Source organism: Triticum dicoccoides, chromosome 4B, assembly GCF_002162155.2.
Source record: "Triticum dicoccoides isolate Atlit2015 ecotype Zavitan chromosome 4B, WEW_v2.0, whole genome shotgun sequence".
In the NCBI taxonomy this organism is placed as follows: Eukaryota; Viridiplantae; Streptophyta; class Magnoliopsida; order Poales; family Poaceae; genus Triticum; species Triticum dicoccoides.
Genome location: NC_041387.1, coordinates 592,260,287 through 592,287,763, shown reverse-complemented (window position 1 = coordinate 592,287,763; position 27,477 = coordinate 592,260,287). Strand labels below are relative to the sequence as shown.

Sequence of the window (27,477 nt, the reverse complement as noted above, 5' to 3'; positions counted from 1 at the left end):
TGGCCCAGGCCTCCCTGGCGCCTTGACGGCAGGCCGATATCTTCCACAGATGGAGACGTCGCCGTACTCCCTGAAGCTTCTCAGCAAGCCCTCCAAGGCCCTCAGGTAGGGAGACGGAAGGCCATAAGGCCTGAACGACGCCACTCATCGCCTGCCGAACACGTTCGAGCAGTTGCACCAGCTCGGGAAGTTGGTCACCCGTTGAACCAGGCATTTCCTCCGTAGGGCGACCTGTGAGCACACCTACAGACATATTTCTGTCAACCGACTTCCTCGCCGAACTCTTCTTTTCAAAAGAGTTTGCTCAAGCACTTACTATAGATGCCGCAATGAAGCTGCTGATTCTCCTTCAAGGAGCCAGACAGCTGGGCCCGAACACCTTTTAGCTCTTCTCCAAGCTGGGTGTGGGCATCTTGGAGTTTGTTCCTCTCCTGCTGCACCTTCATAAGCACCCTCTCGCCGGCCGTCAACTGGCGCAGTAGTTGTTGCGTGTCCGGATCAAGTCCGGCAACATCTACAATATTATTGTCAGATTTATACGCACGCTGCACGCCATAAAATATTTTTGAAATATGTGTTACCGGAGGGGGTCTCTGTGTCTCCTCCTGCGGCGGTCAGTGCGGCCTCAAGTTGGGCCTTGCACTCTTGAAGCTCCTGGGACAGGTGGGTATTCTTCTCCGTAAGATCCTGCATAATAAATGATCCTTAAATCAGTTATTTTAACTATTTTAAGTCTCAGGGGCTACTGGCATATATAACTATTAAAATTACTTACCCGTATGTCCTTCACATACTGCCCCGTGGCTCTGGTTAAACCATCTTGAGTGGCACAGAGGTGCGCGTCTCCCGCATCAAACGCATTCAACGCCTCTGGGGAGAAACACGCATCACGAAGAACTGTCCGGTGACGCTTGTGATTCATGGTGCTCTCCACCTCAGACCGGGTGGCGGACAGCCTGTCGGCATCCTCCGTTGGAGGAGCATCCGGCTCATGCCTTGTGTTCGCCTCCCCTTCCGGACCACGCGTTGGAGCATGGCTGGCGGAGGCTTGATTAGCAACCTCTCCGGACATTGTCCGGCGAGCGCTCTTTCTCCTGGAAAAGTTATGAGCATTAATATACCTCCTAGGGATCCTTCCCTTAAAAACAGCGGTGCGCCGTACCGTTGCGGCGATGTTTCGATTCGTGTCGCACTCCTTTTCCGCCTGCTGGGCCGAACTGACCCTTGCTGGTCAGCCGCCGTGGGTTCGGCTTCTCACCTTGAAGGCACCTCCTGCAAGACACCGTTAGTATACGGTGATCAAGAATACGCAAGGACGAAGTAATGGTGTTAGAACTCCGGTCATAATTACCTGAGAAGCCGGAGATAAGCCGGGGTAGTCAGCCGTAATGGCGACTAGAGCATTGTCCATGCTAAGTTGGTGGAACACCCCGTCAATCAGCTCCACCTTTATGTCCAGATCCTCTTTGGAGTCTGGATCCAGGGATCGTTCCGGATCCTCGGGCTGTGGAGTTAGGCTTTGAATGCCCTCCACGTCCCGGCACAGCTCCTGCGTCGAAATCACAAAGTAAGATACTTGACTTTGGAAATATGGATCGGATAGATGAACGTCCGCTTACCCAGCTCCGAGGGTTATTCATGGAGAATCCATTCAATGGACTCGTGTGGAGGAAGTCCTCATCCTCCCCCTTGTACAAGCCAGACAGGATCTTTACCAGATCGGCGGCCGAGCCCGGCCCTCTGCGGCCATGACGGGTGGCGTCATCTTCCCCGTTGAAATCCCACATAGGGTGGCCCCTATATTGGAGCGGCTGCACCCCTCGCATAATGCACGTGGCCATGATTCCAATCATGGTCAATCCGGAGTGGCCCAGTAACCTAATCCGGCCCATCAGATAATGGACGCTCCCATCATCCTCCCGTTGAGGGCTCCGCGGGCGCCAACTCAGGCGTTTCTTCAAGGGAGCATTGCTGAACTCCGGGAGGCTGATCCGAACTGGATCCGGCAGAGGGGCGTCCTCCATGTAGAACCATTCCGAAGGCCAGTCTTCAGACGCCTTCTTCGGGGTGCCGGATAGATATCCGGTCCCGGCGATGCGCCATATTTCGGCTCCGCCCACTTGATATATCGACCCCTCGTGAGAATGGGGTACGAGGCAAAACAATCTCTTCCACAGCGCAAAATGGGGCTCGATGCCCAAGAACAGCTCGCAAAGAGCTACAAAGCCCGCGATGTGCAAAATGGAGGCAGGTGTAAGGTGGTGAAGCTGGAGTCCGTAGAACTCCAGGAGCCCCCAGAGAAACGGATGTATGGGAAATCCGAGTCCCCTTATTAGATAAGGGGCGAAGCATACCCGCTCTCCTTTGGAAGGGTTGGGGATGCTCTCCGCCTGCTTTCCACCCCTGAAGGTGGCCAGTCCGGCTCGAACCGGAACCATGAAGGCTTTGGGAAGATATCCCTCGGTTTGGAGCGCCACTAGCTCGCTATGTGGAATTGAGCATCTCCCCCAATCTCCTGGCTTAGGGCTGGGAGCGCGAGAGGAGGAGCCGCATCGACTATCCATGATAGAATGGATTTTTGTCAGAGGCGCTTCGATGAGTACTTGCGGAAGGAGGATGGTGTGAGTTGGATCTAGATCCTCGCCTCTCTTATAGGCGGCTCGCTCGCACGGCTAGGGAAAAAAATGTAAAAACACCCTAGCTTTTCGCATTCATACGACACGTGGAAGAAGGCCATTATTGGGCGTAGAAGCTAAGGAGCGCAACATTTATAAGGAAGCCGGACACTATTCGACACGAACATGAAGTTTGAAGGAGAACCCGCCTTGCAACGCCGAAGACAATATACGCACCGGACTCGTCGTCATTGAAGCCTGGTTCGGGGGCTACTGAGGGAGTCCTGGACTAGGGGGTGTCCGTATAGCCGAACTATCATCATCGGCCGGACTCCAAGACTATGAAGATACAAGATTGAAGACTTCGTCCCGTGTCCGGATGGGACTTTCCTTGGCGTGGAAGGCAAGCTTGGCGATACGGATATATAGATCTCCTACCATTGTAACCGACTCTGTGTAACCCTAGCCCTCTCCGGTGTCTATATAAACCGGATGGCTTTAGTCCGTAGGACAAACAACAATCATACCATAGGCTAGCTTCTAGGGTTTAGCCTCCTTGATCTCGTGGTAGATCTACTCTTGTAACACACATCATCAATATTAATCAAGCAGGACGTAGGGTTTTACCTCCATCAAGAGGGCCCGAACCTGGGTAAAACATCGTGTCCCTTGTCTCCTGTTACCATCCGCCTAGACGCACAGTTCGGGACCCCCTACCCGAGATCCGCCGGTTTTGACACCGACAATAGACTCCACACAAGATCTAACCGTTACACACAATTTACCAAACTCGGTGGGACCGATTCAACAGACTCGGTCAGACCGATTTAGTAAACCTTGTGACCATTAGTGATTTTCGGTGGGACCGACATGCAACTCGGTGAGACCGATTCGGTTAGGGTTAGGGCATAACCTAATCTCGGTAAGACCGATTACACAAACTCGGTGAGACCGATTTTGGTAATAAGCTTTCCAGAGAGTTGGTCAGGTAAACTCGGTGGGACCGATTTGCTCTTTTCGGTGAGACCGAAATGTTACAAAAGGGAAACAAAGAGTTTACATTGCAATCTCGGTGGGACCGATCGCTCACTTCGGTTAGACCGAAATGTTACGAAGGGAAACAGAGAGATTCCAATCCCATCTCGGTGAGACCGAGATCCCTATCGGTAGGACCGATTTGCTTAGGGTTTGTGGCAGTGGCTATGACATTTGAAATCGGTGGCTCCTGGTTGGAAGAATCGGTGTGACCGATTTTGACTTTGGGTTTAGGTCATTTGTGGATGTGAGAAAGTAGCTGAGGGTTTTGGAGCATATCACTAAGCACATGAAGCAAGAGGCTCATTAAGCAACACCTCATCCCTCCTTGATAGTATTGGCTTTTCCTATAGACTCAATGTGATCTTGGATCACTAAAATGTAAAATGAAGAGTCTTGAGCTTTTGAGCTTGAGCCAATCCTTTGTCCTTGGTATTTTGAGGGATCCACTTTCATCATCCATGCCATGCCATTCATTGAGCTTTCCTGAAATAATAGTCTTGGAATAGCATTAGCTCAATGAGCTACATGTTCTTATGAATTACCAAAACCACCTAGGGATAGTTGCACTTTCAATCTCCCCCTTTTTGGTAATTGATGACAACCTATAGATCAAAGCTTCGACAAATGATAATAAGAGTAAAAACATCGTTGCTTTGAGAAGTATGTGATAAGCAAGAGCTCCCCCTAAATTTGTGCATAGTTTAAAATTTGCTTTGGACTGGAAATGCACAAGGAATTAGGCTCATGGCTTACTCTTCCATGTCACATACATCTTGGTGGAGCGCTCAAAAGGAAAATATTGAATACATGCACTCATCACCAAGCAAAGTGAATGATCACATAGGATAGATAAGATAATATCATCAAACATGCATGAGTGTAGCTTATGATCAAACACATGATCATCAATGTCTCACAAGAATAGCATAATATCTCAAGCAATCAAAAGCAAACAAGTTTGAACCACCAAAGCAAGAGAGAATAAAAGCAACACTCTCTCTCTCGAAGCCTATGATCTATACATTTTTCTCCCCCTTTGGCAACAAGTTACCAAAAAGTTCATAGAAAATGCATAGTGCTAGATCGACTTTCAGGCTTGATCTTCAGTTGGTGGTGTAGAGATGGCTCCTTGGACGAAGGCTTCAGTTGATGTAGAGGGTGCTAGAGTTGATGCTGGAGCTGGTTGCACTGGAACTGTAGGAGCTGTAGCTGGTGCAGATGATGTTGCTCTGGTGTCTAGCACGGGCACAACAGCTAACCTCTAAGCTCTAGGCACTCTGGCAAAGACATTAGTGGTAGTCTTGCCCTTCCTCTCCTGCATGTCATCCTGCAGTTGATCCACAACTGTCTGAATCTCAGTTACCTTGACATCAAGATCATGAAATTTGAGTTCCATGATTCTCTCCAGGCTCTCCTGATTTTGAGTGAGGGTGGTCAATCCCTTCTCAATCCTCAGAGATGATGATATCAAGTAACCAAGCTGCTCCTGCTTGTTCTTCAAGAAGTACTCAGATGCCTCCTCTTGAGTTGGCATCTTGGCAGCCTTCTCCTTCCTTGCCTTCTCCTTCTTCTCTTGAGCTTGAACTGATGATGGATCATCCTCATTCATGACAATCTCATTGTCCTCAAAATCTGGATAGAGTGGAAAATGTTCCCTATCCAATAGATATTTGCATGTGCCCATCTTTGAGTTAATCAACTCCTGAATCTGGGGGGGCATATCCACATCTCCTCTTCTGGTCTGCTGCAGTCCTCTTAATGGTTTCAACTATAAGGCTCATGACCTTGAATTTTTGTGGCACATCAAATAAATGCAACATATTGATTGCATGCCCTCTGATCATGTTGTGGTAACCAGACTTAGGCAATAGAGTGTACCTTAGGATCTTGGCATATACATCCAGGTCATCATCATTTCCTTTGGGGAATTTATCAGTTTTGCCCACTCCTCAACAGTTGACTGGTACCTTGTACCTTCAGACATCCAAACTATCCTCCCATCTGGATAGAAGTGTGATGTGGAGTAGAATTGCATGATAAGTTCATCATTCCAGTTCGTGAGGTTTTGCCCAACAAAATCTGCAACTCCACAAGCAACAAAGTTGTCTTGCACTCCAGGATAGTGCTCTTCATTTTCCTTTATGTAGATCCAGTCGACCCACCTCATATCACAAACTATAGGCTTCTTATCCAATAAAATTGTCTCATAGAAGTCCTGTTGTTCCTTTGTATGGAACCTGTAATGAACAGCAGTCCTTCTCCTTGTGGCATATGGATCTGCCATCCTCCATAGCCTCAATCCTGAGTCTTTTCTGATGTTCATGTCCTCAGCCACAGGATGGGAATCATTGTGGTCTGGTATCTTAGGCTTGAGCTTCCTCAGAACTTGTCCTTCTTCATCTTCTTCCTCAGCAACCTCAGGCACTAGGGCCTTGTTCTTCTCAGCAACTGGAATATTCCTGGTATTCCTCTTTGGTGCAGTCTTGGCCTTGGAGGTAGCTTTGGGTGCTTCCTTGGGCTTAGATGTTGCAGCCCCTGATCTCATGGCATCTCCCATAAGCTTTGGTGCCTTTGGTGCTGGTGCAGCAAGTTCTTCTTCTTCCATCATGGAAGGTTGACCAACAACTCTGGCCATGGTCTTCTTGACCCTTTCCTTCCTTTTCTTTCCTTCAGTAGCTGGCTCTTTGGGATCATGCTTTTCAGGCAGTTGAGTTGATGCTCTAGTCTTGGACATTGGTTGTCTTCCTGCAGGCCTTTTAATCTTGATGCCTGGCTTTGTATCCTTTGCTGGGCCATACTCCTTTTTGAGCACTACCTTCTTGGAGGTAGCCTCATCCTCTTCAGCTCTATAGTCCTCATCTTCAGAGTCTGAAGTTCTCTTCTTCCCTTGCCTAGTAGAAGCCTTAGGCAGGTTGCTAGGAGTACTTCTGCTGCCTTCATCTGAAGTGCTGGAGGGACTAGTGCCCTCACTCATGTGAATCTGCTCTGCTGACCTGTTCTGGCTGTCACTCTGGTCTCACATGCTGCAAACACTGACTGCTGACCCTGTGAAGAGTTATAGATGAGATGGAGTGGATGAGCATCACAAAATGCAAAGATTTTTGCAAAAGAATGATTCAAAAATTCAGTTTCAGTTTTCCACAGAAAGCATTTCGGATCAACCGATTTTCAAACTCGGTGATATCGAAGCAGTTTTGGAACCTAAACTGATGAACTCGGTTGGACCGAGTCACAGTTTGGTGGCACCGAGACTGCTAGGGTTTCACAAAGTTCTAAAATCGGTCGCACCAATTAGCAATTCCTGGTCAGACCGAGAGTCACTAGTGCAATGGCATAAGCCAAATCGGTGGGACCGAGTTTTTCAACTCGGTGGGTCTGAGATGGTTTCGGCGGAAACCTAACCCTAAATTTTCAAATCTCATCTAATCTACGGATTGCATTGACTGGATTGGAGTGTTTCAATAATGGCAAGAATCAATAAGAACACAATGTGCTAGGAATCGGACGAGGATTGGACTGGATTGGATTGCACTGTGATCGAGTCCATACCCTAGTTCGGCGATGAACTTGCTACGGCGGCAACGGCGGGGTTGAATTCCGTTGACGACTGCGGAGACCAGCGACAGGAGGCGGCTGGCGACGAGGAGACGATCCGGAGACCTTGGAGGCAGAGCGAGCTATTGCGCGGGCGAAGGGGTTCGGAGAATTTCCAAATTTTTGCCCGTGACTATATATAGCCCGACCCTGTCGGTGTGACCGAGTGGAACAACTCGGTGGCACCGAGATGCATAACTGTGTTCAGTTACAGCAACTCGGTATGACCGAAAAGTTCAAATCGGTTGCACCGAGATTGAAAACCTAGATCAACTTAGTGATCTCGGTGGGACCGAAATGGAAGAATCGGTCAGACCGAGAATCACAAAGAAGTTTTGGAAGTTTAAGTCTATGACGAATCGGGGACTCTGAGTGCTCCTCACACAGAGTGGTTCAAATCTGACTTGATCAAATTTTGTGATGTAGCATGAATAGAGTTTGAGACGAGAAAAGCATAGATAGCTAGAGAAAGTTCTTAGGCATTCTTGTCCATCCACTTGGCCAAAAGAAGAAAGAACCAAACAATCAAATCAACAAGTGGATGTCCTTGAATGAGTAAAATATGCACCAACATGCTCACACAATAAGATAGCAAATGAAATATGTGGCTAAGCATGCACAACCAATTCTAGCATCTATCAAACAATTGGCGATGACTAGGTCATCTATATATGAGTATATTGACTTAGGAGTCAAATAATAAACATTTGATCATAGGTCATACTCATCGTTTAAGCTCAAGTGGGGTTACCACTTTTACATAATGCATTGATGTGTTCACACCATTAGAGTTGCTTTGACTCAATTCTTAGAGTTAAGCTCCCCCTAGATGTGAGATCCCCTTTTAGAGGGATGAACTAACCTTGGGTTTTGTCGATGATGACTTCATGTAGGTGTTGAAGATGTGGATGCTCAATGTTGATGTAGACCATTTGGAGCAATCCTTTGGAGTGAGTTGCACTTTCAACTTGCCTACATGGGTTAGTCCCACAAGGAACAAACAAGAATATCCAAAGACACAGAGTGATGCACACACAAGATGGTGTCCATGAAAACATAAGGTTACCTTGTCCCTTGCCTTACCAACATGAGGGTTTGTGACTCCTTGAACTAGTGCAAGATGTGGAAGTTGATTGCACTTGTCATTGCCATAATGATATGAGTGAAGAATGTTGGCGGAGTCACCCTCAAGAACTCTCTAGTTCTTCTTCTTCGGGATCCACATCATCTTGATGGGAATCCTTGGACTTGTAGTTGTACTTGATGAAGTAGAACTTGACGTAGTCTTGGGAATCCACTTGACCGAGACCTTAGGTGCTTCTTCAAATGCATCAATCTCTTCTTGAAGCTTGTCCTTGCCTTTGTTCTTGTGGTCTTGTGGTGGAAGATCATCTTGAGCTTGTGTTCCCTTGAAGGAAGTATGATCATACTTCTCTTGTTGCGGAACAAACTTCGTCTTGGGGTATTGATCTTCTTCCCACTCAACTCCATTGGCATTGAACTTTCGTTCAAAACCAACACCTTGATTCTTCCGGTGTCTTCCTTGCTTGCGTACAATTTCCTCGAATTGCTTACTCCCAGCAAGGCTCTTGTAAACACCTTTCTCTATAATTCCCTTCAATAAGCTATTTTATTGATCAAGTGTAACTTGGCTAAGAGAATCATTAGTGGAATTAAGAGAACTACTAGAAGGAACAATATTGGATTTGACATTATTATTGTTACTACTAGAGGAAGTATCTTTCTTGTACTTGTTACTAGACTTGACTTGAGGCATGTAAGTAGATAGGAGTAAACGCTTGGCAATGTAAGAAGAACTTTTCTAACGGAGATCATCATTGATTGCTTTTAAGAACTCATGCTCTTGCTCAAGATTGAGCTTTTCAAAGCGTAACTTCTCATGAGCCCTTAAAAGTTCTCGATGATCTTCAAAGATAGTTTCATGAGCCTTAAGTGTTTAGTTCTTTAGTTAAAAGCTCAATTTTCTCCTTATCATTGTCATTCGTTTGATTAGCATGATTAATTGAAGTTTCATCATAGTATTCATCACTAGAGTTGTCAACAAGTAAATCATCATCCACAAGCAAGTCATCTTCATCACTATTGAAATCAACATACTCAGGATGTGTTACCTTTGGACCTTTGGCCATGAAGCATCTTCCAATTCCTTCATTTGGTGAATCAAATATGTCATAGGAGTTGGTTGACACAAGTGCTAGACCGGCAACACCTTCATCTTGAGTATATTCGGAGTCGGAGTGATAGCTTCTCTCGGAGTGATGGTCGGAGTCGGAGCCAGATACCCATTCACCAACATGAGCTTGATGTCTTTGTTTTGTGTAGCTCCTTGATGACTTGTCCTTCCTTTCCGAATCCTTGCTTCTCCGTGAGGGTCTTCGTTCATAACGATCATCTCTACTCCTCCTCTCTCTTGGTGGTGATTCTTCTCTTTTGCTTCTTCTTTTTGGAGAATCTTCTCTTCTTTTGTAGGGTGTCGTACACTCATTGGAGTAGTGTCCAGGCCTTCCACAATTGTAGCAATTGCGCTCTCGACTAGAAGATCTTTTGTCATGATAAGACCTTGACTTGGAGCTTCTTTCTTTGCTTCTGCTCTTGTAGAATTTGTTGAAGTTCTTCACCATTAAGCTCAATTCTTCATTGAAGGTTTGTTTCTCACTTGATGATGTGGGGGCTTCACTTGAGGCTTTGTAGGCACCACTTGACTTGTTGTGAAGTTCCTCCTTATCCTTGAGTGACATCTCATGAGCAACAATTCTTCCAATGACTTCCGTTGGCTTGAGATCTTTGTAGTTTGGCATCATTTGGATCAATGTGCACACGGTATCATACTTTCCATCCAATGCTCTTAGGATCTTCTTGATGATGAATCTGTCAGTCATCTCTTCACTCCCTAAGCCGGCAATCTGATTTGTGATAAGTGCAAGCCTAGAGTACATTTCAGCAACAGCTTCACCATCCTTCATTTTGAACTTGTCAAGCTGACTTTGGAGCACATCCAACTTGGATTCCTTGACGGATTCAGTACCTTCGTGCATATCAATCAAAGTATCCCAAATTTCCTTTGCATTCTCAAGATGACTGATTTTGTTGAATTCTTCGGGGCACAATCCGTTGAAGATGATATCACAAGCTTGAGCATTGTATTGCAGCATCTTCAATTCTTCCGCATTAGCTTCACGGTTCAGCTCTCTCCCATCAAAGAATTCACCTTGCAAGCCAATACAAATAATTGCCCAAACGGCGGGGTTATGTCCGAGAATATGCATTTTCATCTTATGCTTCCAACTAGCAAAATTAGTACCATCAAAGTAAGGACCTCTACGGTGATAATTTCCCTCGCTAGACGCCATACTCTCCTAGGTTGTGAAACCAAGGCTATGACCATCAAAAGCTATGGAAATCAAAGCAAATGGAGACCAAAGCTCTGATACCACTTGTAGGACCTTGAAGTATGTCTAGAGGGGGGGTGATTAGACTACTTGACCAATTAAAACTCAACCTTTTCCCAATTTTAGAGTTTTGCAGATTTTAGCTATCTTAGGACAAGTTAAGCAATCATCACACTATTCAAGCAAGCATGCAAAGAGTATATAGGCAGCGGAAATTAAAGCATGCAACTTGCAAGAAAGTAAAGGGAAGGGTTTGGAGGATTCAAACGCAATTGGAGACATGGATGTTTTTGGCGTGGTTCCGATAGGTGGTGCTATCGTACATCCACATTGATGGAGACTTCAACCCACGAAGGGTAACGGTTGCGCGAGTCCACGGAGGGCTCCACCCACGAAGGGTCCACGAAGAAGCAACCTTGTCAATCCCACCATGGCCGTCGCCCACGATGGACTTGCCTCACTAGCGGTAGATCTTCACGAAGTAGGCGATCTCCTTGCCCTTACAAACTCCTTGGTTCAACTCCACAATCTTGTCGGAGGCTCCCAAGTGACACCTAGCCAATCTAGGAGACACCACTCTCCAAGAAGTAACAAATGGTGCGTTGATGATGAACTCCTTGCTCTTGTGCTTCAAATGATAGTCTCCCCAACATCAACTCTCTCTCATAGGATTTGGATCTGGTGGGAAGAGGGTTTGAGTGGAAAGCAACTTGAGAAAGGCTAGAGATCAAGATTCATATGGTAGGAATGGAATATCTTGGCCTCAACACATGAGTAGGTGGTTCTCTCTCAGAAATGGTAAGTTGGAAGTGTAGGTTTAGTCTGATGGCTCTCTCCACGAATGAAGAGGAGGTGGAGGGGTATATATAGCCTCCACACAAAATCTAACTGTTACACACAATTTACCAAACTCGATGGGACCGATTCAATAGACTCGGTCAGACCGATTTAGTAAACCTAGTGACCGTTAGTGATTTTCGGTGGGACTGACATGCAACTCGGTGAGACCGATTCGGTTAGGGTTAGGGCATAACGTAATCTTGGTAAGACCGATTACACAAACTTGGTGAGACCGATTTTGGTAATAAGCTTTCCAGAGAGTTGGTCAGGTAAACTCGGTGGGACCGATTTGCTCTTTTCGGTGAGACCGAAATGTTACAAAAGGGAAACAGAGAGTTTACATTGCAATCTCGGTGGGACCGATCGCTCACTTCGGTTAGATCGAAATGTTACAAAGGGAAACAGAGAGATTACAACCCATCTCGGTGAGACCGAGATCCCTATCAGTAGGACCGATTTGCTTAGGGTTTGTGGCAGTGGCTATGACATTTGAAATCGGTGGCTCCGGGTTGGAAGAATCGGTGTGACCGATTTTGACTTTGGGTTTAGGTCATTTGTGGATGTGAGAAAGTAGCTGAGGGTTTTGGAGCATATCACTAAGCACATGAAGCAAGAGGCTCATTAAGCAACACCTCATCCCTCCTTGATAGTATTGGCTTTTCCTATAGACTTAATGTGATCTTGGATCACTAAAATGTAAAATGAAGAGTCTTGAGCTTTTGAGCTTGAGTCAATCCTTTGTCCTTAGTATTTTGAGGGATCCACTTTCATCATCCATGCCATGCCATTCATTGAGCTTTCCTGAAATAATAGTCTTGGAATAGCATTAGCTCAATGAGCTACATGTTGTAATGAATTACCAAAACCACCTAGGGATAGTTGCACTTTCACACACGCCCCCCCCCAAGGGGAGTCCGAATTGGACTAGGGGAAGGGGGCGCGGCCCCTCTTTCCCTCTCCCTCTCCCTCTCCTTCCTTCCCCCTTCCCCCTCCTAGTTGGACTAGGAAAGGAGGAGTCCTACTCCTACTAGGAGGAGGACTCTTCCCCTCCTTGGCGCGCCCCAAGGGCCGGCCGACCTCCCCCTTGCTCCTTTATATACGGGGGCAGGGGCACCCTAGAACACAGAAGTTGACATTGTTTAGCCGTGTGTGGTGCCCCCTCCACAGTTACACACCTCGGTCATATTGTTGCAGTGCTTAGGCGAAGCCCTGCGCCGGTAACTTCATCATCACCGTCACCATGCCGTCGTGCTGACAAAACTATCCCTCGGCCTCAACTGGATCAAGAGTACGAAGGACGTCCCCGAGGTGAACGTGTGTTGATCGTGGAGGTGTCGTACGTTCGGTGCTAAGATTGGTCGAATCATGAAGACGTTTGACTACATCAACTGCGTTGTCATAACACTTCCGCTTTCGGTCTACGAGGGTATGTGAAAACACTCTCCCCTCTCGTTGCTATGCATCACATAGATAGATCTTGCGTGATCGTAGGAATTTTTTTGAAATTACCGCGTTCCCCAACAGTGGTATCAAAGCCAGGTCTATGTGTAGATGTTATATGCACGAGTAGAACACAAAGAGTTGTGGGCGATAATAGTCATACTGCTTACCAGCATGTCATACTTTGATTCGACGGTATTGTTGTATGAAGCGGCTCAGACCGACATTACGCGTACGCTTACACGAGACTGGTTCTACCGACGTGCTTTGCACATAGGTGGCTGGTGAGTGTCTGTTTCTCTAACTTTAGTTGAATCGAGTGTGGCTACGCTCGATCGTTGTTGAAGGTTAAAACAACAATCTTGACGAAAAATCTTTGTGGTTTTGATGCGTAGGTAAGAACGGTTCTTGCTAGAAGCCCGTAGCAGCCACGTAAAACTTGCAACAACAAAGTAGAGGACGTCTAACTTGTTTTTGCAGGGCTTGTTGTGATGTGATATGGTCAAGCATGATGTGATATAAATTGTTGTATGAGATGATCATGTTTTGTAACAAAGTTATCGGCAACTGGCAGGAGCCATATGGTTGTCACTTTATTTTATGCAATGCAATCGCCATGTAATTGTTTTATTTTATCACTAAGCGGTAGCGGTAGTCGTAGTAACAATAGGTGGCGAGATGACAACGGATCTACGATGGAGATCAAGGTGTTGCACCGGTGACGTTGGAGATCATGACGATGCTTCGGTGATGGAGATCATGAGCACAAGATGATGATGGCCATATCATGTCACATATTTTGATTGCATGTGATGTTTATCCTTTATGCATCTTATTTTGCTTAGAACGTTGGTAGCATTATAAGATGATCCCTTACTCAATTTCAAGGTACAAGTGTTCTCCCTGAGTATGCACCGTTGCTATAGTTTGTCGTGCCGAGACACCACATGATTATCGGGTGTGATAAGCTGTACGTTCACATACAACAGGTGCAAGCCAGTTTTGCACACACAAAATACTCAGGTTAAACTTGTCGAGCCTAGCATATGCAGATATGGCCTCGGAACACTAAGACCGAAAGATCGAGTGTGAATCATATAGTAGATATGATCAACATAGTGATGTTCACCATTGAAAACTACTCCATGTCACGTGATGATCGGACATGGTTTAGTTGATTTGGATCATGTGATCACTTAGATGATTAGAGGGATGTCTATCTAAGTGGGAGTTCTTAAAATATGATTAATTGAACTTTAATTTATCATGAACTTAGTACCTGATAGTATTTTGCATGTCTACATTGTTGTAGATCAATGGCCCGTGCTACCGTTCCTTTGAATTTTAATGCGTTCCTAGATAAAGCTAAGTTGAAAGATGATGGCAGCAACTACACGGACTGGGTCCGTAACTTGAGGATTATCCTCATTGCTACACAGAATAATTACGTCTTATAAGCACCGCTAGGTGCCAGGCCTGCTGCAGAAGCTACTAATGACATTAAGAACGTCTGGCAGAGCAAAGTTGATGACTACTCGATAGTTCAGTGTGCCATGGTTTACGGCTTAGAATCGAGACTTCAAAGACGTTTTGAACGTCATGGAGCATATGTGATGTTCCAAGAGTTGAAGTTAATATTTCAAGCAAATGCCCGAGTTGAGTGATATGAAGTCTCCAACAAGTTCTACAACTACAAAATGGAGGAGAATAGTTCTGTCAGTGAACACATACTCAAAATGTCTGGGTATCATAATCACTTGACTCGGCTGGGAGTTGATCTTCCAGTTGATTGTGTCATTGATAGAGTTCTTCAATCACTGCCACCAAGCTATAAAGGCTTCGTGATGAACTATAATATGCAATGGATGGAAAAGACTATTCCCGAGCTCTTCGCGATGCTAAAGGCCGCGGAGGTAGAAATAAAAAAGGAGCATCAAGTGTTGATGGTTAATAAGACCACTAGTTTAAAGAAAAGGGGCAAAGGGAAGAAAGGGAACTTCAAGAAGAACGGCAAAAAGGTTGTTGCTCAAGAGAAGAAACCCAAGTTGGACCTAAGCCTGAAACTGAGTGCTTCTACTGCAAAGGGACTGGTCATTGGAAGCGGAACCGCCCCAAGTATCTAGCGGATAAGAAGGATGGCGAAGAGAAAGGTATATTTGATACACATGTTATTGATGTGTACTTAACTAATGCTCGCAGTAGCGCCTGGGTATTTGATACTGGTTTTGTTGCTCATATTTGCAACTCGCTACGGATTAAGCGAAGATTGGCTAAGGATGAGGTAACGATGCGTGTGGGAAATGGTTCCAAAGTCGATGTGATCACGGTCGGCACGCTACCTCTACATCTACCATTGGGATTAGTTTTAGACCTGAATAATTGTTATTTGGTGCCAGCTTTGAGCATGAACATTATATCTGGATCTTGTTTGATGCGAGATGGTTATTCATTTAAATCAGAGAATAATGGTTGTTCTATTTATATGAGTAATATCTTTTATGGTCATGCACCCCAGCTGAGTGGTCTATTTTTGTTGAATCTCGATAGTAGTGATACACATATTCATAGTGTTGAAGCCAAAAGATTGAAGTTTAATAATGATAGTGCAACTTATTTGTGGCACTGCCATTTGGGTCATATCGGTGTAAAGCGCATGAAGAAACTCCATACTGATGGACTTTTGGAATCACTTGATTATGAATCACTTGGTGCTTGCAAACCGTGCCTTATGGGCAAGATGACTAAAAGACCATTCTCCGGAACAATGGAACGAGCTACTGACTTGTTGGAAATAATACATACCAATGTATGCGGTCCAATGAGTATTGATGCTCGTGGTGGGTATCGTTATTTTCTTACCTTCACAGAGGATTTAAGCAGATATGGTTATATCTACTTAATGAAGCATAAGACTGAAACATTTGAAAAGCTCAAAGAATTTCAGAGTGAAGCGGAAAATCATCATAACAAGAAAATAAAGTTTCTACGATCTGATCATGGAGGAGAATATTTGAGTTACGAGTTTGGTCTTCATTTGAAACAACATGGGATAGTTTCACAATTAACGCCACCTAGAACACCACAGCGAAATGGTGTGTCCGAACGTTGTAACCATAATTTATTAGATATGGTGCGATCTATGATGTCTCTTACTGATTTACCGCTATCGCTTTGGGGTTATGCTTTAGAAATGGATGCATTCACTTTAAATAGGGCACCATCTAAATCCGTTGAGATGACGCCTTATGAACTGTGGTTTGGCAAGAAACCAAAGTTGTCATTTCTTAAAGTTTGGGGCTGCGATGCTTATGTGAAAAAGCTTCAACCTGATAAGCTCAAACCCAAATTGGAGAAGTGCGTCTTCATAGGATACGCAGAGGAAACTGTTGGGTACACCTTCTATCACAGATCCGAAGGCAAAATCTTTGTTGCTAAGAATGGATCCTTTCTAGAGGAGGAGTTTCTCTCGAAAGAAGTGAGTGGGAGGAAAGTACAACTTGATGAGGTAACTGTACTTGCTCCCTTATTGGAAGGTAGTTCATCGCATAAATCAGTTCATGTGATTCCTACACCAAATAGTGAGGAAGCTAATGATGATGGTCATGAAGCTTCAGATCAAGTTACTACCAAACCTCGTAGGTCTTCCAGAGTAAGATCTGCACCAGAGTGGTACAGTAATCTTGTTCTGGAAGTCATGTTACTAGACCATGATGAACCTACGAACTATGAGGAAGCGATGATGAGCCCAGATTCCGTGAAATGACTTGAGGCCATGAAATCTAAGATGGGATCCATGTATGAGAACAAACTGTGGACATTGGTACACTTGCCCGATGATCGGCAAGCCATAGAAAATAAATGGATTTTAAGAAGAAGACCGACGCAGACGGTAATGTTACTGTTTACAAAGCTCAACTTGTTGCGAAAGGTTTTTGACAAGTTCAAGGAGTTGACTACGATGAGACTTTCTCACCTGTAGCGATGCTTCAATCTGTCCGAATCATGTCAAAACTGCATTCCTAAATGGATTTCTGGAAGAAGAGTTGTATATGATGCAACCGGAAGGTTTTGTCGATCCAAAGGGTGCTAGCAAAGTGTGCAAGCTCCAGCGATCCATTTATGGACTGGTGCAAGCCTCTCAGAGTTGGAATAAATGCTTTGATAGTATGATCAAAGCATATGGTTTTATACAGACTTTTGGAGAAGCCTGTATTTACAAGAAAGTGAGTGGGAGCTCTGTAGCATTTCTGATCTTATATGTAGATGACATATTATTAATTGGAAATGATATAGAATTTCTAGATAGCATAAAGGGATACCTGAATAAGAGTTTTTCTATTGAAGACCTTGATGAAGCTGCTTACATATTGGGCATCAAGATCTATAGAGATGGATCAAGACGCTTAATTGGACTTTCACAAAGGACATACCTTGATAAAGTTTTGAAGAAGTTCAAAATGGATCAGTCAAAGAAAGGGTTCTTGCCTATGTTACAAGGTGTGATGTTGAGTCAGACTCAAAGCCCGACCATCGCAGAAGATAGAGAAAAAATGAAACTAATTCCCTATGCTTCAGCCATAGGTTCTATCATGTATGCAATGTTGTGTACCAGACCTGATGTATGTCTTGCTATAAGCATAGCAGGGAGGTACCAAAGTAATCCAAAAGTGGAGCACTGGACAACGGTCAAGAACATCCTGAAATACCTAAAAAGGACTAAGGATATGTTTCTCGTTTATGGAGGTGAAAAAGAGCTCGCGTAAATGATTACGTCGATGCAAGCTTTGACACTGATCCAGATGACTCTAAGTCGCAAACCGGATACGTATTTTTATTGAATGGAGGAGCTGTCGGTTGGTGCAGTTCCAAGCAGAGCGTCGTGGCGGGATCTATGTGTGAAGCGGAGTACATTGCTGCTTAGGAAGCAGCAAATGAAGGAGTTTGGATGAAGGAGTTCATATCTGATCTAGGTGTCATACCTAGTGCATCGGGTCCAATGAAAATCTTTTGTGACAATACTGGTGCAATTGTCTTGGCAAAGGAATCCAGATTTCACAAGAGAACCAAGCACATTAAGAGACGCTTCAATTCCATCCGTCATCAAGTGTCGGAAGGGGACATAGAGATACACACGGATCTGAATGTTGTAGACCAGTTGACTAAGCCTCGAGCAAAACATGATCAACACCAAAGCTCCATGGGTGTTAGAATCATTACTATGTAATCTAGATTATTGACTCTAGTGCAAGTGGGAGACTTGAGGAAATATGCCATCGATGCAATAATAAAGTTATTATTTATTTCCTTAATTCATGATAAATGTTTATTATTCATGCTAGAATTGTATTAACCAGAAACTTAGTACATGTGTGAATACATAGACAAAACCTATAGTCCCTAGTATGCCTCTACTTGACTAGCTCGTTAATCAAAGATGGTTAAGTTTCCTAACCATAGACATGTGTTGTCATTTGATGAACGGGATCACATCATTAGAAGAATGATGTGATGGACATGACCCATCTGTTAGCTTAGCATTATGATCGTGTTAGTTTCATTGCTACTGCTTTCTTCATGACTTATACAAGTTCCTCAGACTATGAGATTATGAAACTCCCGAATACCGGAGGAACACTTTGTGTGCTACCAAACGTCACAACATAAAAGGGTGATTATAAAGATGCTCTACAGGTGTCTCTGAAGGTGTTTGTTGGGTTGGCATAGATCGAGATTAGGATTTGTCACTCCGTGTTTCAGAGAGGTATCTCTGGGCCCACTCGATAATACTCATCACTATAAGCCTTGCAAGCATTGTGACTAATGAGTTAGTTGCGGGATGCAGTATTACGGAACGAGTAAAGAGACTTGCCAGTAACGGGATTGAACTAGGTATTGTGATATTGATGACCGAATCTCGGGCAAGTAACATACACATGACAAAGGGAACAACGTACGTTGTTATGCGGTTTGACCGATAAAGATCTTCGTATAATATGTAGGAGCCAATATGAGCATCCAGGTTCCGCTATTGGTTATTGACCGGAGACGTGTCTCGGTCATGTCTACATAGTTTTCGAACCCGTAGGGTCCGCACGCTTAATGCTCGATGACGATCGGTATTATGAGTTTATGTGTTTTGATGTACCGAAGGTAGTTCAGAGTCCCGGATGTGAACACGGGCATGACAAGGAGTCTGGAAATGGTTGAGACATAAAGATTGATATATTGGACGGCTATATTCGGACACAGGAAGTGTTCCGGGTGATTTCGGAGAAAACCGGAGTGACGGAGGGGTTACCGAAACCCCCCGAGGAAGTATTGGGCCTTAGTGGGCCTTAGGGGAGAGAGAGGGCAGCAGCCCAGGAGGTGGCTCTCCCCCCCAAAGGGGAGTCCGAATTGGACTAGGGGAGGGGGGGTGCGGCCCCTCTTTCCCTCTCCCTCTCCTTCTCCTTCCTTCCCCCTTCCCCCTCCTAGTTGGACTAGGAAAGGAGGAGTCCTACTCCTACTAGGAGGAGGACTCCTCCCCTCCTTGGCGCGCCCCAAGGGCCGGCCGGCCTCCCCCTTGCTCCTTTATATACGGGGGCAGGGGCACCCTAGAACACAAAAGTTGACATTGTTTAGCCGTGTGCGGTGCCCCCCACCAAATAATTCTCCATAAATTTTCAACTCAATCTGAGAACTTTTATTTCTGCACAAAAACAACACCATGCAATTCTGCTGAAAGCAGCGTCATTCTGAGTTAGTTGCATTCAAATCATGCAAATTAGAGTCCAAAAGAAGAGCAAAAGCGTTTGGAAAAGTAGATACATTTGGGGCATATCAACTCCCCCAAACTTAACCCATTGCTTGTCCTCAAGCAATTCAGTTGACAAACTCTTTTTGTTCTTCTTATTGTATAAATGCTCAAGTTTTCAGCAAGGATTATAAACTAACCATATTCATGATAACATTTAGGTCTCATATTTACTCATACCAATGACATAACCAACTAGCGATCAATAATAAGATATCTCAGATGCCAACAATTTGTCAAAATAATCATGATATAATATGATAACATGGTATCTTGCTAGCCCTTTCTGAGACCGTAAAATATAAATGCAGAGCACCTCTGAAGTTGAAACAACGACTAAATTAAACATTGTATTCATGGTAAAAAAGATCCAGTCATGTCACACCCAACATTAATTATACTCAATGCATAAGAATGACAATAGCGCTCCCTAGTTGGTGCTTAAATGAGAGGGTGGTGACTCACAATAAAAGTAAAATAACATAAAAGTAAATGGATGGGCCCTTCATAGAAGGAAGTAGGGATTTGTAGAGGTGCCAAAGCTTAAAACAGAGATAAATATAATTTTGAGAGGTATGCTTTCCTGTCAATGTCGCGACCACGAGTTTTCAATATTTTCCATGCTAAACAAATTAGCGGCGGTTCCCAAGAGGAAAAAGTAAAGTTTACTCCCCTCCACCAACAAACACAAGTCATGGCTAGCGAATTCTCGGGTGTCCTCCATACCAACAACTTTTCAATATTATTTTTGCAATTTCGATCATGCGGTTGTGAATTAACTTTGGATGACCCTCATCGCAGGTCCTTAATCTTGGCGTGGTATGACAGTAGAGATGAACCATCTTCTGGATTGTTTGATTTGAGAGACGAAAGATCTATGGATGGTCGTATTACTTTTTTATGGAGTCGTGTCTATTGTTATCATTGGAGCACAGGACACAGAAGGAGATTAAGGTATTTGTCCTCTTGTCGCTACCTCTGGCGATACACCTTGTGTCCAATGGTATTTGGGCCTTGGAGGTGCTATGGACCAAGGTGCTCCCGCTGACCGGAGGGATCACGTTCTTGCTTTAGGTACTTTTAGAATTTTGGTTGGGGTAGCAAGCCTCTGGCGGTGGCCCAGAGTTAGAATAATGTCTAGTTTTGATGCCTGTTTTTTTTTTCTAAATATTGTATATTATCTGTATACATATGAAACATCCTTTTGTACATGTCAAACATTTTTCAGACACATTGTACATTTCTTGAAACATATGTTTTGATGTCTACTTTTTCACACACATTGTACAATTTTCATATACAGCTGAAACATCTTTTATACACGTTTAAAATTAATTAAAGACATGATTACTTTTTTCATATACATGTTTTGATCACTATTTTTTTTCATACACATTGTACGTTTTTCCTGTCAGAAACATCTAGTTATACACTTTTATTTTTTTAAATATACGAATAACATATTTCTAAAGTGCAATGAATAGTTTAAAAACCTACAATGGAAAACAATGAAACAGAAGTAAAAAATGAGAAAAAAATAAACACAGAAAATACAAACAAAAAATGTGAATATGTGCAACGTCATCATGACTTCATCCCGGCAAATGGGCCTGCCCGCGAACCTGCTGCCTGCAGCGAGGCGAGCTACTGCCTCGCACGAGGCGGGACATTGCCGCGCGGCCCTTTTGTTCCACCGTTACCCAGTGTATGCAAAAGGCGACTGAGTGAATGGGTGGGATCTGATTTCCTCATCTCCTGTACTGTATGTACACACATGAGTGGGAATACTGCCTCCAAAGCTGGCAAAGCAACAAAAACCGATGTCACCTGAAACGGACGCATCGAATACTGCCTTTGCCTGCATGTACGTACGTGTTCATCGGTGCAGGCCATCGCAAAAAAAGAAAAGTTCATCGGTGCACGCCAGACATAGGATTTTTTGACGGACGATTTTTTCACGAGATCAATGGACTGGCCAACGTGGGGACTTGGATTGGTAGTTAGAGATGAGGAGGGACCCACTTCATTGAAAACAAGGGGGCAGGTCAGTTGGTTGAAAAGATCCCGTGAAAGAGTAAAGGTAGGATTAGGCTGGTCATAGTGGGAAGTAACTTAGGCTGGTCACAATGGGGAGGAACTTAGGAGTAACATCACACACTCCAATACAACTTTGCTTATGTGGCACATATTTAATGAAGAGAGAGGTGCTTGTGGTAACTAGCTAAGTTACCGGAACATCACACACTTCAAGAAACAATGAGTCTATAACCTAATAAATACATCGTTGCATGACACTACATAGACGTTCCTACCCACTATGGAGGTAGTAACATAGTCTAGGGAAGTGTGTAAGTTACTAGCTTATGTTCTTAGACTAGTAAGATACATATGTTACTAGTCTATGTTACTACCTTCATAGTGGGTAGTGTCATAGGTGTGGTAACATAGTTGCCTTCATTTATTACTTTTTAGACTCATTATGCATTGAAAACCGCTATGTGATGGTAACATATTATGTTACTCTATTTGCCTCTCTTCTCATTAACTACTTGCCACATCATCATTTTTGCTTATGTGGCATCTATGTTACTACTTATGTTACTCCCACTATGACCAGCCTTATTGTTCCAGACACGGCACTGGAAAGCGAACTTGGACACATTCCATCCACGTTCACAGGACGACAACAGCTCGCATCATAGCCCTAGCTCCTACCTGACCATCCTAGCACCATGCATGTATCACGCGCACGTCCTTTAGTACACCTGAATTGCATGCGGCCACTGAATTATTCATTTTGCTACGCAACGCAACCAACATTTCACTCACGGTAATACTAGTAATCAGCAACGGCAGAGGGTGAACAGAACACAATCACGGTAATAATCAGGAGTGAGAGTAAGACACACATCACACACACTACACCCGCCGGGATCATCGATCGAAATGGCGACCGGCATCAGCAACGGCAGAGGCCCATCGACGAACGACGCGCTCCAGTCGATCCTCGCCGCCGCGCGCCCGTTCCTCCGCGGCGACCTCGCGGCCGTCGACCCCGAGCTCCCCTCGCTCGTCTCCGTCCTCGTGTCCGCCGGCGCCGGCGAGTGCTACCACAAGCACGGCACCTTCCTCGCCCACCTCCTCGACGTCTACCGGATCCTTCGCCTCTGGGGCGCGCCCGACGCCGTCGCCCGCTGCGGCCTCTTCCACTCCTCCTACTCCAACTCCTACGTCAACCTCGCCATCTTCGAGCCCGACGTCAGCCGCGCCCGCGTCCGCGGCATCGTCGGGGCCGCCGCCGAGCGGCTCGTGCACCTCTTCTGCGTCGCCCCGCGCCACGCGCTCATGCACGACGACCTCCACCTCCGCTACACCGACGCCGAGCTCCGGGACCACCTCGCCGCCGCCGATGCCTCCCTCCAGGCCGCGCACTCCGGCGGGGGCAGCCGGGGGACAAGGTGGAGCCGTGGCGCGTGAAGCTGCGGTCCGTGGTGCCGGAGGAGGGCGTGGTGGTGCCGCACATCCGGACGGGGGAGCCGGTGGCGCTGTCGCGGCGCGTGCTGGCGGTGTTCGTGCTGATGACCGTCGCCGACTTGAGCGACCAGTACACGGACTACCAGGACAAGCTGTTCCGCAACGACGACGGGCGCCTGGAGTTCGCCGGCGACAACTGGGCCGCGCTCTGGCCGGGGACCGGAAAGCCCGGGCTGTGGATGAGCACCATGTCCAGGCTCGCCGCGCTGTACCGCCTCATCGCCACCGACGAGCAGCTCCGCCACATGGAGGATGGGTCCACGAAGACGACGGCGGACGAACAGGACGCCGGCCTGGAGCTCTGCATCCCGCCCGTGTTCGACCGGTGCAGCAAGGTGCTGGACCCCGGCGAACAGATCGCGGCGAGGGACCTGTACTGGGAGGCGATCTGCAGCGACGGCAAGGAAGGTGTGGAGTCGCTGCTGCGGCGGTGCATCGCGAAGAACCCGTACGTGGGGGAGCCGTGGCTGGTGCTGGCTCAGGTGCTGCTGAACGGCGGAGGGAGGTGGGAGGAGGCGGAGGCGGCGGCGGCGGAGGGGCTGAGGCTGGTGCTGGAGTGGGGCAGCAGCTGGGACAAGAGGATGTCGTGGGAGGGGTGGGTGTCACGGGGGAGGGTGATGAGGGACAAGGCCAAGGAGAAACAATGTCCGCGCTCCGCCTGGGGCATCATCAACCTCGGACTCGTCAAGCAGATCCACGAACACAACTAGCTGCCGTCTCGTTCGATCAGTTGTGGTGCTTACTTAGCGCGAGTTTGTCTTCATTAATTAGCTGTGTGATGGTGTGGTATCTGTGTATGTGACTTATGTTTGTGTCGTTCTGTGCTCGTTAGCGTGATGGTGTGGTGTCCGAGTATATGTGACTTGTGTTTGCTCGTATGGTTTGTTAATAAACTTGGGCCGGTCGCACGCGAGCCTTAGAGCATCTTCAGCCGCACCTCCAACAAGACCCCAGGCGACTTTTCGACCGTCGGGGTTAAAAAATCGGTCCAGTCGCGTTTCCAGGGGCCCATTTTTCGCCGGCTCGGGCCGAAGTTGGCGACGGCGGACCCAACCCGAACCCGGCGCGGCGGGGGGCGCCGGGCGAATCTTTTTTGGCGTGAAAGCGCCGTGGAGCAGCCGCGTCAGCTACACCGCCCGCCTCGTCTTCCCGACGTCTCGGTTTCCCGCGGGGAATCAATGGCAAGGCTGCCGCCGGTCAGCTTTGCCATTGATTCCTCACGGGCGGCGCGTCACGGGGCGAGGCGCCGAGACGCGCCGACGCCTCCCCTCCCTCGGACGCGTACACACGGACGGCGCGGCTATATATGACCTCGCTCGCCTGCATTGGAGTGCCACCCCAGCCCTCCCTCTCCCGTCGATCTCTTCTTCCCAGCCACTCCCTCTCCCCGATGACCGAGCGATTCCCCGGAGACGAGGCGGCGGCCAACAGCTTCGGCCGCCGTTCGCTCCGCGAACTGGAGTCCTGGCTCCTGTTCCAGGCGAACATCCCGACGCCGCCGGACATGCGCGCCGGGTCGACGGGCTGGAGGTTTAGCAATGGGGGAGTGCCCATTCCCCCATTGCCCGACGCCGTCACCAAGCCATCATACTTCGTCGACGAGGTCGAGATCGCGCGCGCCTCCCTCACCGACGCCGAGCGCTCCCTTCCCCAGTACGCCGCCGACAACAACGCGGCTCGGGCGGCGTACTTCGAGCGCCGCCAGCAGCAGCGGCTGGCGTCCACCAACGGGGTGCCGGTGGTCGGCGGCATCAAGAACAACGAGGGGCGCCACCTCTGGTGGGGCGTCCCCGGCCGCACCCTCGACGTGCTGACGCACCTCGAGGGCGGCAACAACCCACCACTGGCGTAACCCCCGGCGAGGACGCCACCCCGACGCACCGTCGACGCGACGGGCAATGGGCGCCGAGGAGGTTCGGCTCCTCCTCCTCTTCCTCGTCACGTTCTTCCTCCCAATCCTCCGGCACTCCATTGCTGCTCGGCGTCAAGGCCGAGCCCGCGGCGGAGACGCCGCTCAGCCGGCGTACACGCAGCGCCGGCATCGTCATCAGCGAGGTCGACTGGCGCGCCTCCTCGTCGCCTCCTCCCCCGCGCTTCGTCAAGCCGAAGACGGAGCCGGGTCTCGCTTCGGTGAAGACGGAGCCGGGGCTGGCTCCGGTGAAGACGGAGCCGGGGTTGCTGGCGCCGGTGCAGGCGGAGCACGGCGAGGTCGAGCTCGACGACGACGCGGCCCATCAATGGGCACGCTAAGACTCGCTGAAGATGGCGAGGGAGCGCCAACGCACCGCCCTACAGCGCTTTGCGCAGCGCCGCCGAGGCCGCGACGAAGGCGGCGGCGTCATCTGATACGTCTCCAACGTATCTATAATTTTTGATTGCTCCATGCTACTTTATCTACTGTTTTAGGCAATATTGAGCTTTATTATCCACTTTTATATTATTTTTGGGACTAACCTATTAACCGGAGGCCCATCCCAGATTTGATGTTTTATGCCTATTTCAGTGTTTCGAGGAAAAGGAATATCAGACGGAGTCAAAACGGAACGAAATCAACTAGAGAAGTTAATTTTGGAAGGAAACCAACCTGATGGGCTTGGAGTGCACGTCAGGGGAGTCCCGGGCTGCCCACGAAGATGGGGGGCACCCCCCTGGGCGCGCCCCTACCTCGTGAGCACCCCGAAGGTCCACCGACATACCCCCTGCACCCATATATACCTATGTACCTTAAAACTTCCAGAACAGAAGATAGATCGGGAGTTCCGCCGCCGCAAGCCTCTGTAGCCACCAAAAACCAATCGAGACCCTGTTCCGGCACCCTGCCTGAGGGGGATCCCATCACCGGAGGCCATCTTCATCATCCCGACGCTATCCATGACGAGGAGGGAGTAGTTCACCCTCGGGGCTGAGGGTATGTATCAGTAGCTATGTGTTTGATCTCTCTCTCTCTCTCGTGTTCTCTCTTGTGTTCCATCTATGGCACGATCTTGATGTATCCCGAGCTTTGCTATTGTAGTTGGATCTTATGATGTTTCTCCCCCTCTACTCTCTTGTGATGAATTGAGTTTCCCCTTTGAAGTTATCTTATCGGATTGAGTCTTTTTATGAACACTAGATGTATGTCTTGCCGTGATTATCTGTGGTGAAAATGGGATATCATGTGCCACTTGATGTATGTTTTGGTGACCAACTTGCTGGTTCCACCCATGAACCAATGCATAGGGGTTGGCACACGTTCTTGACTCTCCGGTAGAAACTTTGGGGCACTCTTTGAAGTACTTTTATGTTGGTTGAATGAATCTGAGATTATGTGATGCATATCATATAATCATGCCCACGGATACTTGAGGTGACAATGGAGTATCTAGGTGACATTAGGGTTTTGGTTGATTTGTGTCTTAAGGTGTTATTCTAGTACGAACTCTTTTATAGATCGATCCGAACGAATAACTTTGAGGTGGTTTCGTACCCTACCATGATCTCTACGTTTGTTCTCCGCTATTAGTGGCTTTGGAGTGACTCTTTGTTGCATGTTGAGGGCTTGTCATATGTTCTATCTATGTTATTATTGTTGAGAGAACTTGCACTAGTGAAAGTATGAACCCTAGCCCTTGTTTCCTACCATTGCAATACCGTTTACGCTCACTTTTATCGCTCGTTACCTTGTTGTTTTTATAATTTCAGATTACAAAAACCTATATCTACTATCTATTTTGCACTTGTATCTTCATCTCTTCGCCGAACTAGTGCACCTATACAATTTACCATTGTATTGGGTGTGTTGGGGACACAAGAGACTCTTTATTATTTGGTTGCAGGGTTGTTTGAGAGAGACCATGTTCATCCTACGCCTCCTACGGATTGATAAACCTTAGGTCATCCACTTGAGGGAAATTTGCTACTGTCCTACAAACCTATGCACTTGCAGGCCCAACAACGTCTACAAGAAGAAGGTTGTGTAGTAGACATCAAGCTCTTTTCTGGCGCCATTGCCGGTGAGGCTAGGTAAGTGAAGGTATATCTTTAGATCTTGCAATTGAATCTTTTTATTTCTTATTTTAGCACTAGTCTAGTTTATAAAAGAAAACTACAAAAAAATGGAGTTGAGTTTGTCTCATAGGCTTCACCTTTTTAATATCTTTCGTGAGTATGATGGAAAGGATAATTGTGCTCAAGTGCTAGAAGAAGAAATCTATAGAATGTTTGGAACTAAATA

At 46.7% G+C, this 27,477-nt stretch overlaps 1 pseudogene; it reads left to right on the top strand.

The window, feature by feature from the left end:
* LOC119292853 overlaps positions 1–24,133 on the top strand; it is an 82,867-nt pseudogene extending 58,734 nt beyond the window's left edge.
* The last annotated feature ends 3,344 nt before the right edge of the window (positions 24,134–27,477 follow it).